This window comes from Oryctolagus cuniculus, chromosome 20 (assembly GCF_051225735.1).
Source record: "Oryctolagus cuniculus isolate XC-2025 breed Fujian yellow rabbit chromosome 20, ASM5122573v1, whole genome shotgun sequence".
Classification (NCBI taxonomy): Eukaryota; Metazoa; Chordata; class Mammalia; order Lagomorpha; family Leporidae; genus Oryctolagus; species Oryctolagus cuniculus.
Window position 1 is genome coordinate 21659810 of NC_142886.1, and position 15653 is coordinate 21675462.

At 48.3% G+C, this 15653-nt stretch overlaps 1 long non-coding RNA gene across 1 annotated transcript; it reads left to right on the top strand.

The window, feature by feature from the left end:
- The first annotated feature begins 1262 nt into the window (after positions 1 to 1262).
- Positions 1263 to 7984, top strand: LOC138847211 (uncharacterized). The gene is made up of 2 exons (XR_011384907.2): positions 1263 to 1399; positions 7560 to 7984. It is a non-coding gene; the product is annotated as an uncharacterized LOC138847211 (long non-coding RNA).
- Positions 7985 to 15653: the final 7669 nt, after the last annotated feature.

The window sequence follows — 15653 nt, forward strand, 5'->3', positions numbered from 1 at the left end:
ACACATTTTTAGATTATTAAAGCAATGTGCTATATACGGTAGAACATTTAGAAAATATAGAAATAAAAATGAAAGGAAAGTATAGGAACAAACGAGGGGAAAAAAGTTTTAATTCAGGTACCTAGAGATAAATATTTGTCACCATTTTGGGATATCCTCCCAGTTCTGTCTTCAAAATAAATGACTTTTTACAGTAAAAATTGATTTTCTTAGTAGCAAACTCCTACCCAACTCTGTCCCCAAAAGAGATGTGTTTTGTTCAGTGAAATAGTTGCTAAGTTCCCGGAGGGGTATTCTGGAGGCAAAACACATAGTTGGTTTCTGGTTTACTACCAAGATTTTATTTCACCCACTGGGCATGAAACAGAGGGTCAGAGCCACACTGCAGAGTCAATGAGGCTGTTACACTGCTGACGTTGGAGAGGGAGCGCTCGGCCAGAGAAGAGTAGCAAGTAGGGCAGGGCTGCTGGCCAGCAGGGAGGACTCTGGAGGAGAGAACAGATGTCCGCAGAGAACGTGACTCCGTTTCTGCAGCTCTGAGACCTTTCTGTCCCACCAGAGCCTGGCGGGGTACGTGTGCTGGCCAGCAACACGTGAGTGTGTCAGAAGCGGGACGAGTCTGGGGAAGGACCGGACAGAGGCTTGCCAGGGGCTGCAACAGCCACCGCGGGGCTCCCGGTGACAGACGAGGGACCGCTGAGGGCTTGGACTGATACTGCGCGTGCTGCTCTGTGAGCATTGCCCCTGGGGCTTCACAATAGTCCCGGGCATCCTGTCCGGGGCTGAGACCATGAACTAGTTACCAAAAGCCACTCTTTCTTCCTGGGCTCGTTTGCAGTTAGATGACCCAGTTTTAACCAAGGGAGAGTGGATTGAGTTTGTACCATTTCTTGGCCAAGGTTGTTTTTAAATTTTTAGAATTATTTGAGAGCAAGAAAGTGTGTGTTCCCATCCACTGATTCACTCCCCAAGTGCTTGCAACAGCTGGGGCTGGACTGGGCCAACACTGGGTGCTAGGAATTCACTCGAGCTGCCCCAAATAGGTGCAGAGACCCAATCACTTGAGACATGACTGCGGCCTTCCAGGGTCTGTATTAGCAGGAAGCTGAGTGAGGACACCAGATCTGGGAACCAAACTCAGGGACTCTGATGCGAGATGTGGGTGCCCCACCAGCATCTCAATTGCTAAGCCAAATGCTCACCCTTGGGCCAAGCTGTCAAAAAGCAAGGGTGCTCCTCCCTCCTCCCTCTCTGTCTTCCAGCTCAGTGACAAGGCCTGGGGCGATGTGGAGCCAAAAGATGGACAAAGCCTGGGTTTCTGAAAAACCAATGGGAACTCTGTGGGAGAGAGCCACCTGCTCACCAGGATCATTTGCTCCAGACTACTAAGTGAGAAAGAGTAAGTTTCTATGGTCATTGTCCTAGCTAGTATCCCACCAACACATGGAATCACCCAATATGCTATTGTTAAACAGACCAGATAATTTGAGGTATAGTATTATGTGTTTAGCTCAACTGTAGAGTAGTTGGGTTTATTAGATAAAATGTGTGTCTTGGTAAGGAACAAAACACCCATGGCCGGTGCCACGGCTCACTAGGCTAATCCTCTGCCTGCAGTGCCAGCACTCTGGGTTCTAGTCCTGGTTGAGGCACCGGATTCTGTCCCGGTTGCTCCTCTTCCAGTCCAGCTCTCTGCTGTGGCCCAGGAAGGCAGTGGAGGATGGCCCAAGTGCTTGGGCACTGCACCCGCATGGGAAACCAGGAGGAAGCACCTGGCTCCTGGCTTCAGATCAGCGCAGCACGCCGGGGTAGCAGGCATTTAGGGGGTGAACCAATAGAAGGAAGACCTTTCTCTCTGTCTCTCTGTCTCCCTGTCTGTCTCTCTACCTCTGCCTGTCAAAAAAAAAAAAAAAAAAAAAAAAAAAGGAACAGAACACCCAATTGAAACTCATATGCAAGAAGGAATTTATGGGCTACCTGGGAGTCCAGAGGTACAGGGGACTATACTGACTGCTCGGACAATGTGAGACATTGGGTTCTTCTCACATATCGATGCTGACTGCCTCCTAGGGCGTATTTCCTGGGGATTATACGAAGACTGACTGCAGCCAGGCCTACAGGCTCCTGGTCCCCATGCAACAGGAAAGTGGTTTTCAGCATCACTCAACAGCAGCTCCAAGCTGGATGCTGGGCTAGGCTTTTGAACTGGCTGCATGAGACCAGCTGAGATGCCCACTTCCCATATCAGCGTGCCTAGGTTTGAGTGACAATTCTACTTCCGATTCTAGTGTCCTGCTCATGTGCACCCTGGGAGACAGCAGGGGTGGGACTAGCCTGCGTCCCCAGGTCCTAGCTGCAGCTCAGCCCAGTCCGTTGTTGCTGTGAGCATTTGGGGAATAAAGCGGCCAGTGAGAGCTCTATCTCTGTCTCTTGCATATTATGAAAACAAACTGAAATAAAAAAAAAAAGCTTTGTGCTGATTGTCTCATCCTTGAGCCAACCCTTGTTAGTATTGAAATTGGATTACCCAGTGTGGCCTGCACCATGCTGGCTATCACTGGAGCTGTAGGTAGGCCTGGTCCCACCTGCACTACACCACTGCCACCACAATGCTTCTTTCAAAATAGAGACAGAGAGACTGGGTTGCCCGGAAGTGCAGAGGAGAAAGACACTTGGTTTTGGCTTTCTTTGAAATAGCAAGAGTTCTTCTGGAGGTGCAAAAGGAACAGGAAGTAATTCTCCTTTCCATGAATTGCAATATGTCTTTGGAAAATTACTTTCTGAAAAAAAACAAAAAAGGACAAAAGGGTTGAAACTGTGAGACACAGAAATGATCTAAGGACACAAACACAGATTCAACAGCCTGGGGAAATGGGATGACTTGAAAACAAAGTCTGATGTTTCAGAAGTAATGTTTTGTAAGAGGCACTTTCGCAGTGAGATGGTACAAAGTGGAATCAAAAACAGACACTGGTTTATCTTGATGTCATTTGTGTGATATGTAAGTTCAAACTGGTTCTCGGAGGGCAGCCGTGGACGCTTACCACAAACAGTACATCCAAAGTCAAGGACAACGTCTCTATGCCAAGTTCAAGCTGGGTATGCTGATCTCAGCTCCTCCTCCAAACAGCATAAACTCATTTTCCTGGACATTAAATTGTGTGCTAGGGATAAAAGTGAGGTATTCTGGTAAGTGTGTTTTCTCCCGTTGCTTTGCTCTTTCAGACAAGAATTAGATAGGTTTTACTTGTTGGTTCAGAGAATTCAGGTCGTTTGGCCAATTATCTTAATGTGCACAAAAATAATTTCTTTCAGCACAGATGCTCTTTGATTGACTTAAAACCCCTGCTTGTAAAATCTGCGCAAACAAAAGAAATGTGGAGAGATCTGCTATAATAAGATTAAGCTCAAGTGACAAGGCAGGTGTTGAATGCAAAATTAACTGGCAATGCCAACCTCAGAATCGTCTGGTTCACCTTTCCTACCGCTGTGCAGAGAGCAAAAGCAAGGGAGCCTGCTCTGCTTGGTCCTCCGCCTCCCCTTTCCTGATGCCTCTGCAACTGTCTCGCCACGCAGTCCTCAAAACCAGCTCAGTTTCCACTTCCTCCATGAGGACTTCCTGGACTGCTCTTGCCCTAGCTCCAGACCTCCTGCACTCCCAGAAAAGAGGCTAAACCACAGGCGTACAAAGCTCAGACTGCGAAGTCAGCCCGACCCGCAGTCAGCCCAGATCTTCCTCTGTTGCTGTGTGACTGGCAGCAGGCGCCACTTTGACTCTGAGCCTTGCTTTCCCCCTCTGAATGATGGGACTCCAAGAGTGGCTGTGAGAATTACAATGCATGCAGAGCACCCAGCACAGTGCCTGGCTAGAAGCAGTCAACTAACACCAGCTACTGTCACTGTTTCCATGTAGCCTACGCTGCCACCTGGAATAGCATGACATTGGACAGATGGTCCAACTGGACAGGGTGCAACCCATTTCTCTCGCAATGAACTGAAGTGAATTAAAAATGCTTTTCAGGGTCTGGAGTTGTGGCATAGCAGGTTAAGCCACCGCCTGAAACACTGGTATCCCATATAGGCGCCGGTTCGTGTCCCGGCTGCCCCACTTCCAATCCAGCTCCCTGCTAATGGCCTGGGAAAGCAGCGGCGGATGGTCTAAGTGTTTGGGCCCCTGCACCATGTGGGAGACCTGGAAGAAGCTCCCTGATCCTGGTTTTGGCCTGCCCCGGGGCTGGCTGTTGTGGTCATTTGGGGAGTGAACCAGCGGATGGAAGATCTCTCTTCCTCTCTCTGTAACTCATTCAAATAAATAAATAACTATCTTTTAAAAAATGCTTTTCAAAGGGAGGTACTTGTGCTAGGCTGGCGCAGGGAGGCTACTGGCTGCAAATCCACTGGAGGAGTCTCTCTGTGGATTCTCCCACCGTGAGAATTCCACAAACGCAGCTTGAAACAAGCGCACAACTCAAAGCAACTCAAGTGACCGAAAGAGACTCTGAGGCTGCCGCTCTCAGAGGAAGAACCTGAGCGGGCACCGCGAGCCTGGACAAACCATTCGGAACCAGGCTCCGTTTGCTGCCCGGCCAAGCGGGCATTTGGACCTGGTGGGGATTTGGAAATGGGCCAAACTCACATACGGGGATTTTTTATTTCTTAGATTCTGTCATTGTCTGCTATGACAAAATACCACAATCTGGGTAGCTTATGAGCAATGGAAATCTGTTCCTCACTGTGTCACAGGCTAAAAGCCAAGACGAAGGGGCCAGCACCCCCACGGCTGGTGAGGGTCCTCTTCTGCTTCGTGGACAGCTGACCCCTCTTCATGTCCTCACTCGGGGTCTCTTTTATTCAGGCACTGAGCCCATCAAAAGTAGAGCCCTTGAGGCCTAAATCTCTCCGAAAGCCAGACATCCTGACTCTCTCACCTTGCGGGGTAGGAGTTCAACATACGTGTTTGGGGGAAGGCAAACATTCAAACTGCAATAGATTCTAATTGGGTGGATGGGAGAGGCAACATGGAACATTTTATTAAAGAGAACAACATATTTGAAGTTGCCAAAAAAAAAAAAAAAAAAAAAGAAAGAAAGAAAAGAAAAAAGAGAGAATCAGGGGCTGGGGTTGTGGCATAGCGATTTAAGCCACAGCTTATCTGCATGGAAGGCAGCAGAAGACGGACTATGTGCATGGGCCCCTGCCACCTGCTGGGAGACCTAGATGGAATTCCTGGCTCCTGGCCCCAGCCGGGCCCAGCCTGGGCCATTGTGACTATTTGAGAAGTGAACCAGTGGATTGAAGATCTCTCTCTCTCTCTGTATAACTATTTTTCAGATAAAGAAATATTTTTAAAAATTTAAAAATGAATCAACTAATGAAATGTTTACAAAGGATCTTCATGAATTTCTTAACTGAAACAAGTCTGATAGGCCCTGAAGTGAGCGACACAAATGAACCGGCACTTGAGGTGATGGAAATGTATTTCTCCCTCACATACGAATACCCATGGCCTGTGCAGGGCCGGGCCCGAGAGCTAGGACCTCAGAGTGACATCAGTCAGTGTGGGAGCTCCGGGTCTGCTCCCCGTGAGGCCCACGATCCTGAGCAAGTCACACACGCTTTCCCAGCACTGCTGTCCTCACCTGAGAAGGGGGATGAAAATTCTCTCCTCAATCGTGTGCTAGAAAGATTACCTGAGCTCCACACAGAGACCTCAGCCTGACCTCTGACACACGAGAAGTGCGTAAGCCATTAGAATAACTATTTCACACTCTAGATTTCTCATGACTTTTCTTAGCATTTCCTTCAAATGCTCTGCCTAAAGTTTAACCACACAGAATAGGGAGATAGCACTTCACTGTTTGGGGGAATTGACTTTAAAAAAAGATTTATTTATTGGTTTGAAAGTCAGAGTTGGGGGAGAGAGAGAGAGAGAGAGAGGGAGGGAGAGAGGAATCTTCCATCTGCTGGTTCACTTCCTCAGATGGCTACCATGGCCAGGGCTGAGCCTGGAACTTCATCCAGGTCTCCCAGGTGGGTGGCAGGGCCATTTTCAGATGCTTCTCCCAGGCTGTTAGCCAGGAGCTGAATTAAAAGTGGGACACAAACTGGCGCCTGTGTGGGATGCCTGCACCACAGAAGGCGGCTTTACCCACTACATCACAATGCCAGCTCCAGAACTGACGTTGTTTAAAACCAATATTCTCAGCAGTGCTGTGTGGATACTAAGAATGAGGGTTGGAGGGGTGTTTGACACAGTAGTGAAGACACAGGTTGGGACACCCATATCCCACGTTAGAGTGCCAGGACTCGAGTCTTGGCTTCTCCACTTCTGATCCAGCTTCCTGCTAATGTGCACCCGAGGAGGCAGCAGGTGGTTGCTAAAGTGCTTGTGTTCTAGCCATTCATGTGGGAGACCCACAGAGTTCCAACTCCTGGCTTTGGCCTGACCTGGCCCACCCTCAGCTGTTGCATCCATTTGGGGAGTGACCCAGTGAATGGAAGACATCTCTCTCTCACTCTCTCTCTCTGCTTTTCACATACATACATACATCCTTTTAAAACAGAATAAAAGGGCCTGGCCTGTGGCATAGCGAGTAAAGCTGCTACCTGCAGGTGTTGGCATTTTATATGGGCACCGGTTCAAGTCCTGGATGCTCCACTTCTGATCCAGCTCTCTGCTATGGCCTGGGAAAGCAGTAGAATATGGCCCAAGTGCTTTGGCCCCTGCACTTGCATAGGAGACCTGGAAAAAGCTCCAGGTTCCTCTCTCTCTCTTTCTGCCTATGCTTCTCTGTAACTCAGCCTTTCAAATAAATAAATAAACCTTAAAAAAATATTTACTGATCCCAGGGGGCCCATGTTGTGGCACAGCAGCTCAAGCCACTGCCTGCAGTGCCAGGATCCCACATGGGCATCAGTTCGAGTCCCAGCTGCTCCACTTCCAATCCAGCTCCCTGCTCATGTGCCTGGGAAAGCAGTGGAAGATGGCCCAAGTTCTTGGGCTCTTGCACCCATGTGGGAGACCCAGAAGAAGCTCCTGGCTCCTGGCTCCTGGCTTCAGATCGGCACAGTTCTGGTTGTTGCGGCCATTTGGGAAGTGAACCAGAGGATGGAAAACCTCTCTCTCTCCCCCCATCTCTTTCTGCTTCTGCTCTCTGTAACTCTGCCTTTCAAATAAAACATTAATAAATCTTAAAAAACACCAGAATAATAAGTGTGAAGGTTGTCCATGGAAATCTGTGTGGGAGTTGAGAAAATCAGGCCCCGAGGTGAGGAAAGTCAATAATTTACAATGACTTCCCTGAGAAATCAGCTCTCCTTCCAAATGAAGTTGTTTCCTTACCCTCAGCCCAACAGGATTCAATTTCTTCTCTGACTTGAGAAAATATCAATAAATCAAATTCCTACCAAATCATCCATGCTGTTGAACTGAACCTGGGCAACTCTGAATTGTGATATTATGCATCTACTCTAGCAGGAATGAAATGAGCTTTAAAAAAAAAAAAGTGGCTCTCTTTAGAGAACTTTACAGAATACAGTGTCTTTTGTCCATATTCCAGGGTGATGTCATTGTCTCGCTGTCACGGGGAGGAAGCCAGCAGCTGTGACAGCGCTGGGCGCGAGCACTGATGGATTGCCCCTCTCACCTGGGCCCTCGAGAACAATGGCCCCTTTGTAAGCCCTTGGGCCCAGGCCTTCTGCTTGCAAAAAGCAGCACAGTCACGTGATCTGCAGGAGGACTAAAATTCCTGCCTCAGCCCTGCTGCAAGAGGGCCAAAAGCCACAGTCTGGGACAGGCAGCAGAGAGATCGTGAGACACCTGCATGGGAGACCTGGAAGAAGCTCCCGGTTCCTGGCTTCGGATCGTCCCGGCACCCACCATTGTGGCCATGTGGGGAGTGATGGAAGCAGATGGAAGATCTCTCTCTCTCTCCCTCTCTCTGTAACTCTCTCTCTCAAGTAAATAAATAAATCTTTATAAAAAGACACTGAGTACAATATCTTTAAATCTCAAAATTTAATTTATGGTGTTCTATGATTTGAATTAGAATTCATGTGTTGGAAACTTAATCCTACATACGTGTTGGGAGACAGGCCTCCTGGCAAATGGTTCGGTCCCAAGGGATCCATGTTTGTGAACACTATAACCATGTTTGTGTCACTATAAGAGGTTTACTCTCTCACTGTCCTGTCCATCTGCCTTCTTGATCTTGGACCTCCCAGCTCCCTGAACTGTGAGCCAGTACATCTGGTTCATTATAAATGGCCACTCACGGGTATTCTGCTACAGCAGCACAAAATGGACTAAGACAGGGGACATTTCAGACTGGTTGGAGAAAGGATGAAATAGTTAATAAACGATTTTGAGTCGCTATGATGCTTGTTTGGGGACAAAGAAAAATTAGACTCCCCCAGATCACCTCACACTTTATCCAACAATTAACTCTTTATGATTAAAGAGCTAAACAAAATCAAGCTAACAACTTTTTAAAATGTGTATTTGTCTGAAAGGCACTGGTACACACACACACACACAGAGGGAAAGGGAGAGGGAGAGGGAGAGGGAGAGGGAGAGGGAGAGGGAGTTCTTCTGTCTGCTGGTTCATCCCCCAAATGCCCACAACAGCTCAGGCTGGCCCAGGCCAAAGTCAGGAGCCAGGACCTCCATCTGGGGCTCCCATGTGTGTGGCAGGAACACAAGTACTTGAGCCATTCTCTGCTGGCTCCCAAGGAGCACATTAGCAAAGAGTTGGAGATGGGATTCAAACCCAGGTGCTCCAATATGAGGTGCAGGCATCCCAAGTGGTGCTTAACCCATCATGCCACAATATATGCCCCTAAAACAAACAAAAATATAAATAGAGAATTTTTAAAAAGAACCCTGAGATGGGGGAAGAGTCCCAGAGCAAGGTTCTAAAACCAGAAACCTAAAATATCTGGTTTGATTACATGAAATAGCAAACCTCACCTTTAAAAAACACAACAGACAAAATTAAAACAAAATGGTGGCACCAGAAGCCATTCGAGGCATCACTCACACGTTGTCTTCCCAGGTAACCTTTAACAGTAGAGCTCCTCCTGTTAACACCCAGGCTTCGGAGAATATCACTGGTTCTCCAATGCAACATTTTGGTTACCAAGGCTTATAAAGAAAGCCAAACTCAACACAACACTTCATTTAAAAAAGAACAAACTATTTATTTGAAAGAGTTACAGAGAGAAGGAGAGACAGAGAGAGACACAGATAAAGAGAGAGAGGTCTTCCACCTGTTGGTTTCCTCCAAATGACTGCAATGGCTACAGCTGGATCTGGGTCTGGGCCAGGCCCAGCCAGGAGCCAGGAGCTTCATCCAGGTCTCCTACATGGGTGCACAGATCCAAGTACTTGGACCAAGCTTCCACTGCTTTCCCAGGAACATGAGCAGGGAGCTGGATTGGAAGTGGAGCTTCTGGGACTCGAACTGCTGCCTACATGGGATGCCAGCGTCATAGGCAGTGGCTTAAGTTGCTGTGCCACACAACACCCGCCCCAACAGAACACTGTAGACAAAGTAGCACATATCTGGGGAGACAGGAGCAAGTTTCCAGTTGCTTTCCAGATACAATTGAGTGATGTCAGAACCGCAGGCAGATGTTTAGGGGAGAGCCAGGGGCCACAGAAGGATGCAGGTTGGGACACTGGCAGTGTCCCGAGAGGCCGTTTGGCTGCACACTTGCAAATGTGCGTGGAAAGCAGCACCAACTGTTTGGTGAACAGAAAGCAATGCTTCATGCAGCTTCCACACTAAATAATTTGTTGCCTCTTCTGACATTTTTCTGTGTCTCAGGAAATAGACCTGTAGGGTTAGAGTGACAAGTGAGGAGCTCCTGGTTAGTATTTTCACTGGTTGTTAGAAAAAGGTTTCTAACATAATCAAGTGATGTTTGTGTTCATAACTGGATATACAAAGGATTAGCATGCAGAAAGTAGATAAGACACTTCATTCAAATCTGAAAGAAAAAGACAAAACACAGAAAAAGACAAGACAATCAGCAGAAAGGGGTGAAGAAAACAGACAATTCAAGAAAGGAAAAAGTGTGACACTAGCCAATAAATATGAACAATTCCCCAACCCATATGGGGAACCCGGGGGAAGCTCCTGGTTCCTGGCTCTGGATTGGCACAACCCCGGCCATTGCAGCCTCTGGGGTGCTGTATCAGCAGATGAAAGACCTCTCTCTCTCTGCCTCTCTGTTACTCTGCCTTTCAGATAAATAATTTTTTTAAAAGGAGAGAGAGAGAAAGAGAGAGAGGGTAAAAGAAAGAGAGAGGTCTTCCATCTGCTGGTTCACTCACCAAATGGCCGCAACATCCAGGCTGGGCCAGGCTGAAGCCAGGAGCTTCTTCTGGGTCTCTCATATGGGTGGCAGGGGCCCAAACACTTGGGCCATCTCTCACTGCTTTCCCAGGCACATTAGCAGAGAGCTGGATCAGAAGTGGAGTAGCTAGGATTTGAATTGGCGCCCATGTAGGATGCCACTTGGTAGGCAGTGGCTTTACCCACTACACCACAGTGCTGGCCCCTTGGGGGAGACTTTTCTATGTACCGAGTGAAAAGGTCTCTAAGGCATATGACAAGAACAGAGCAAGCTGCAGGACAGTGTGGCACAACATTCCATATTCGTGTGTGTGTGTTTGTGTATACTGGCAAATATGAGCATATTCCAAATGCTCATAGAAAAAATAGAATTAAAAGATAGGCTTATTTTGGTGCAGAAAATAAAAACCCAACTATGATGCTTTCCATGATATGCATTTTTCATAAATGTCTGAAGAGCCCTCAGATAAATGGGTTTCAAATTTTTTTTGCACTAAAATAAGCTTGACTTTTAACCCACTGTCCATGGACACTCTGTAACACCCTTTGGGAGCCAGCCACCGAAGGATGCGCCCTGATTGCTGGGAGCCCTTCCCTCTGGGAGAGGGCGGGGAAGGGGGAGGTGCTCCTCCCACCAACACCCAGGCTGCTCTGCGGAGGACGTCTTCCCACGCTGGTGACCTCAGCATTGGCCACACAGCTTGCTTTGGCCAATAAATGATGTTATCCACTTCTGGGCAAAGCTTGAAAAGTCAGGGCCTTGTCTTTTTGATTCTGCCACAAGACCCATTATGTTCCAAAGAGAGGTTAGCTTTATCTTTTACTATTATTATTATTATCCTCATCAGTTTGGGTTCTGGAGTGAAGATGTTAAGAAACAGCTGCATGCGGCTCATGGCAAACATGGAGCATGAACAGGAACTAAACATCTGCTGTTATAAAGCGTTTCTGGAGAACCTGGGATATGAGAATGGGTCACCAAAGGTAGAAGGTACAGACAGAAGAAAGAGGCAGGCAGATCCAGGATTATCCAGAGGGTAATTTTGAGGGGGAAATAAGAGCCAATATGGATCTCCATGCCTCTGACCAGTAGCAATGGGTTTATATGTTAGGTTAGAAACAGGTGGCCTGGGGCTAACCTAAGTGCACCTGGACTTTCTCAAGAAATATTAACACTCCAGGGCTGGCACTGTGACACAGTAGGCCAAGCCTCTGCCTGTAGTGCCAGCATCCCATATGCGTGACGGTTCATGTCCCGGGTGCTCCTCTTCTAATCCAGCTCTCTGCTGATGGCCTGGCATAGCAGTAGAGGATGGCCCAAGTTCTTTGGCCCCTGCACCCCTGTGGGAGACCCAGAAAAAGCTCCTGGCTCCTGGTTTTGGATTGGCCCAGCTCCAGTCATTGTAGCTACTTGGGGAGTGAACCAGCAGATGGAAGACCTTTCTCTCTGTCTCTGTCTGTCTGTATCTCTACCTCTCAAATAAATAAATAAAATCTTTAAAAAAAGAAATAGTAACATTCCAGAAGCAGGATTGAATCTAGCAGCTAAGATGCCCGTGTTCCACACCAGCATGCCTGGTTGGATTCCCGCCTTGTTCTCCCGACCCCAGTTTCATGCTGATGCCAGCCCTGGGAGGCAGCAGGGATGGCTCCAGCGGCTGGTCCCTAACACCCGTATAGAAGGCCTAGACTGAGTTCCAGCTCTGGCTTCACCTCCAGCCCAGCCTCAGCTGCTTCGTGCTTTTGGTGTGTGAACCACCAGATGGGAACTCTTTCTCTCTTGCTTCTCAAATCAATAAATAAGGTCAAAAGAGTAAACGTTAATGTTTTGAGTATAGGATAAGGACTATTCCAGGGTCTAATCCAGCCAGACAAGCTCCAGAGCTTATCTCAATGACTTTGTTTACCCCAGATGGTGTGGGATGACTATAAGGGTTGCATAACAGGCAAGATGGCCGTTATGGGCCGGCGCCGTGGCTCACTAGGCTAATCCTCTGCCTTGCAGCGCTGGCACACCAGGTTCTAGTCCCGGTCGGGGCGTCGGATTCTGTCCCAGTTGCCCCTCTTCCAGGCCAGCTCTCTGCTGTGGCCAGGGAGTACAGTGGAGGATGGCCCAAGTCCTTGGGCCCTGCACCCCATGGGAGATCAGGAAAAGCTCCTGGCTCCTGCCATCGGATCAGCGCGGTGTGCTGGCCGCAGCGCGCCAGCCGCGGTGGCCATTGGAGGGTGAACCAATGGCAAAAGGAAGACCTTTCTCTCTGTCTCTCTCTCTCACTGTCCACTCTGCCTGTCAAAAAAAAGATGGCCGTTATGACAAAATGGCTGTGATCTTGTCAAGCCAAATCCCTACACAAAGCCACTGAGATCAGGGCATGCTTGTTACTGCTGTTTAGCCTATCCTGACTGAAACAGATAAAGCAAGACTTCTACAGGACTTCCTCTTAACATTTCTTCACTGTACGAGCATTTTACAGTACATATAGGCTTATATATAACTTGTAATTTTAAAAAATTGACATCTTAGCAAAATTGCAATGCCTTAATAAATAGAAACTACAAAAACGAAACCCTGGAATTCTAAAGGCAAAGTTGAAGTGTCTGCCTAAGACCTGCACTGAAGGCCATGCACCATGGCCACAACCTGTAGTCCTGTGAAAAGGTAAGAGGTGTGTGGCCAGGACAGTCACCGAGAAACATGGTGATTAACTGGACACATGAGAATTCTTCCTGGGTGTGTTAGCAGGGGAGATCAGAGCAGTAAATGTTCTACCCACTCAACCACAGTGATGAAGGGCGTCCCAGTAAGCGGTGAGACCATCCTGGTTCCTTCTGTAGACCATGTGAGAGATCTGTGTCAGTAGGAGGGATTCAGTTGCAATCAAGGCTGGCTCATTGCTCTCCGAACAAGCCAGTCCTGTGAGATGTGTCCTGAACACACAGAATTTGAGAACTGCTGCTCGGGTAAATATGTGTAGGCTCTTACTTGCTGGTGGCTGCTGCCCCTCACTCAAATCCTGGTGCTAACACCAACTCACTGCTCAAGCAGAGTCTGGCCCTGTAACTGCCATTAGCAATACGATACAAGCCTTGTTCTTAAATTCACAGGCTAGTAGGGGAGACTGATCAATAAAACAGGCGTGGACAACAGTAATAGCTGTGGTAACTCTTTCTTAATAACATAGTAGCTTCCAAGCAATTCTAATTCACACACACACACACACACACACACAGAAACCAACTCTTCAAGCCGAGTGTAAATACCCCTACTTTTTCAGATGAGAGAACTGAGGTTGAGAGAAATCAGCTTCCTAAAGTTTGGACAGCTAGGGGCTCAACCAAAGGTCTTGTCATCACCTGCACAGGTCACCTCTTGTGCACAGGGATGGCTACAGAATGAAACAGAGCCCTGAGGGACACAGAAGCGGCACAACTAAGCCTGGACCCTGAACTTCCACCTTCCAACTACCATGAGCAGTTCCAGCTTTTTGTTTACTCTTCCCCCAGGGAGGGAAGGCGAGCGCTGATCCAGGAAGGGCTGGCAACATGACTTAGGTTAGCCATGGTTAGCACTCCTTCCACATCCGCCTGCACCTTCCTCCTCCTAGCACTGGAATAAACATCTTACTTGCTTTGGGCCACATGGGTGGGGTAGGGAAAGCCCTCACAATGGATCTGCTGTTTTGCAGAGAATTCTAGAAGATGCAGATCTAGGCTCTGCCAACCCAAGGGGCCCCAGGTCCAACCTGTCAAGTCCCTTCCATGGCCAAGGCTGGGGAACTGGTCACACGTATTTGCTATCAGCTCAGAGCTCTGGTTAACAGTCCTCCTGGTTAAACACTCAGCACTGAGAAATTGCCCAGGAGATCTGAGGTCTATTCCCAGTTTCTTCAGGAAGTTTAATGTGAACTAGGGGAGCAGGGCCCCCAGCTCCAAGACTGTTTTCATATGGGCCCCTTTTCCCACTCCGCAGGGTGAGCTGAGGACAGTGAGTGAAGAACCCAAAATATCTGCACAACAGCCTTCATGGCAGCCTGCTTTCCTGGGCTCTGCGTCAGGATGGGGCTCTTGGGGTTTGGCTGGCTTTCTGCAAAGACCCCAGGAGCGCTCAGAAGGATCCAGAGGTCCTGAGCAACGTACAGGATGGTGAGCCAGGCTCCGGTGCAGGTCAGCTCCATGAGCCGACTTTAAAAAGTTCACGGGAAACTGGAATTAAAAATAAATGTATTTGGGTGCAAAAAAACCCCATCAAATACATTTTTTGTATCTTAAAAGTTCATGGAAGATGCTGACTACTAAAAGAGTATGTATGGATTGCAAATTTTTTTACATCAAAAAAATCATTTTTTTCAATTCCCTTCCAGGAACTTTTTGAAGGACATTTGTATATTATGAATGGAAATCAGGGGAAAAAGAGATTCATGAAATTCTTTCAGCAAGTACCCCAGCTGGTGCTAAAATGGCAAATAGAGAGCGAGAAAAAACATCAATGAAAGATGAAGAGGGATGAACCTGTGCGTGAAGACACGCCTGGGAAACATGGGCTTCTCCCCGGGACGTGAGAAAAATCCACAAACATGTCGATGGAGCAACAGGTGGCAAAGGGTTCGTCAGTGTCAGGACTCGGGGAAACATAGCATAGAGTGTCTATTATCCCAAGGTGTGCATCCACAGCAGGCTTGGGGGCAGCGCTTGTGTGGGCACAGGGCATTGAGGCAGGCTCAGGCATGCTCCAGCAGGATGGCGGGTTTGCCTTGCGTCATTTTGTGGGTGCACCAGGACCTGACCACTCACGCCCCTTCCACATCCCGCACCCTAAGTCATGTGGGGCGGCCACAGCAGGCGATGTAGAAGAAAGGGGAGCTAGGGTAACTATGCCAGACCTGGGATCACACTCCCCGACCAGACATCCCGCTCTGCTATTGCTTTCTCCTGCTCTCCTCTGTTCTCTCACCAGCCTGATGAAATACGCCCATTGGCCTCTTGGACTCCTTCCTTATTTCAGTATTGAAAGAGGTCAAGAATGAGGACGCCCCCTCTCCCCTCGCTGAGCAGGCCATGCATTGAGACAGGGCTAGGGATACCGCATCCCAGATTAGAGTGCCTGGGTTCCAGTCCAAGTTCCATTCCTGATTCCGGCTTCCTGCTGATGTATACTCTGGGAGGCAGCAGGTGATGGCTCAAGTATTTGGAGACCCAGCTCCCATGTGGGAGACCTAGACTGAGTTCTGGGTTCTTGGCTTTGGCCTGGCCTCGCTCTGGCTGTTGTGGGCATTTGGGGAGTGAACCAAATGGATG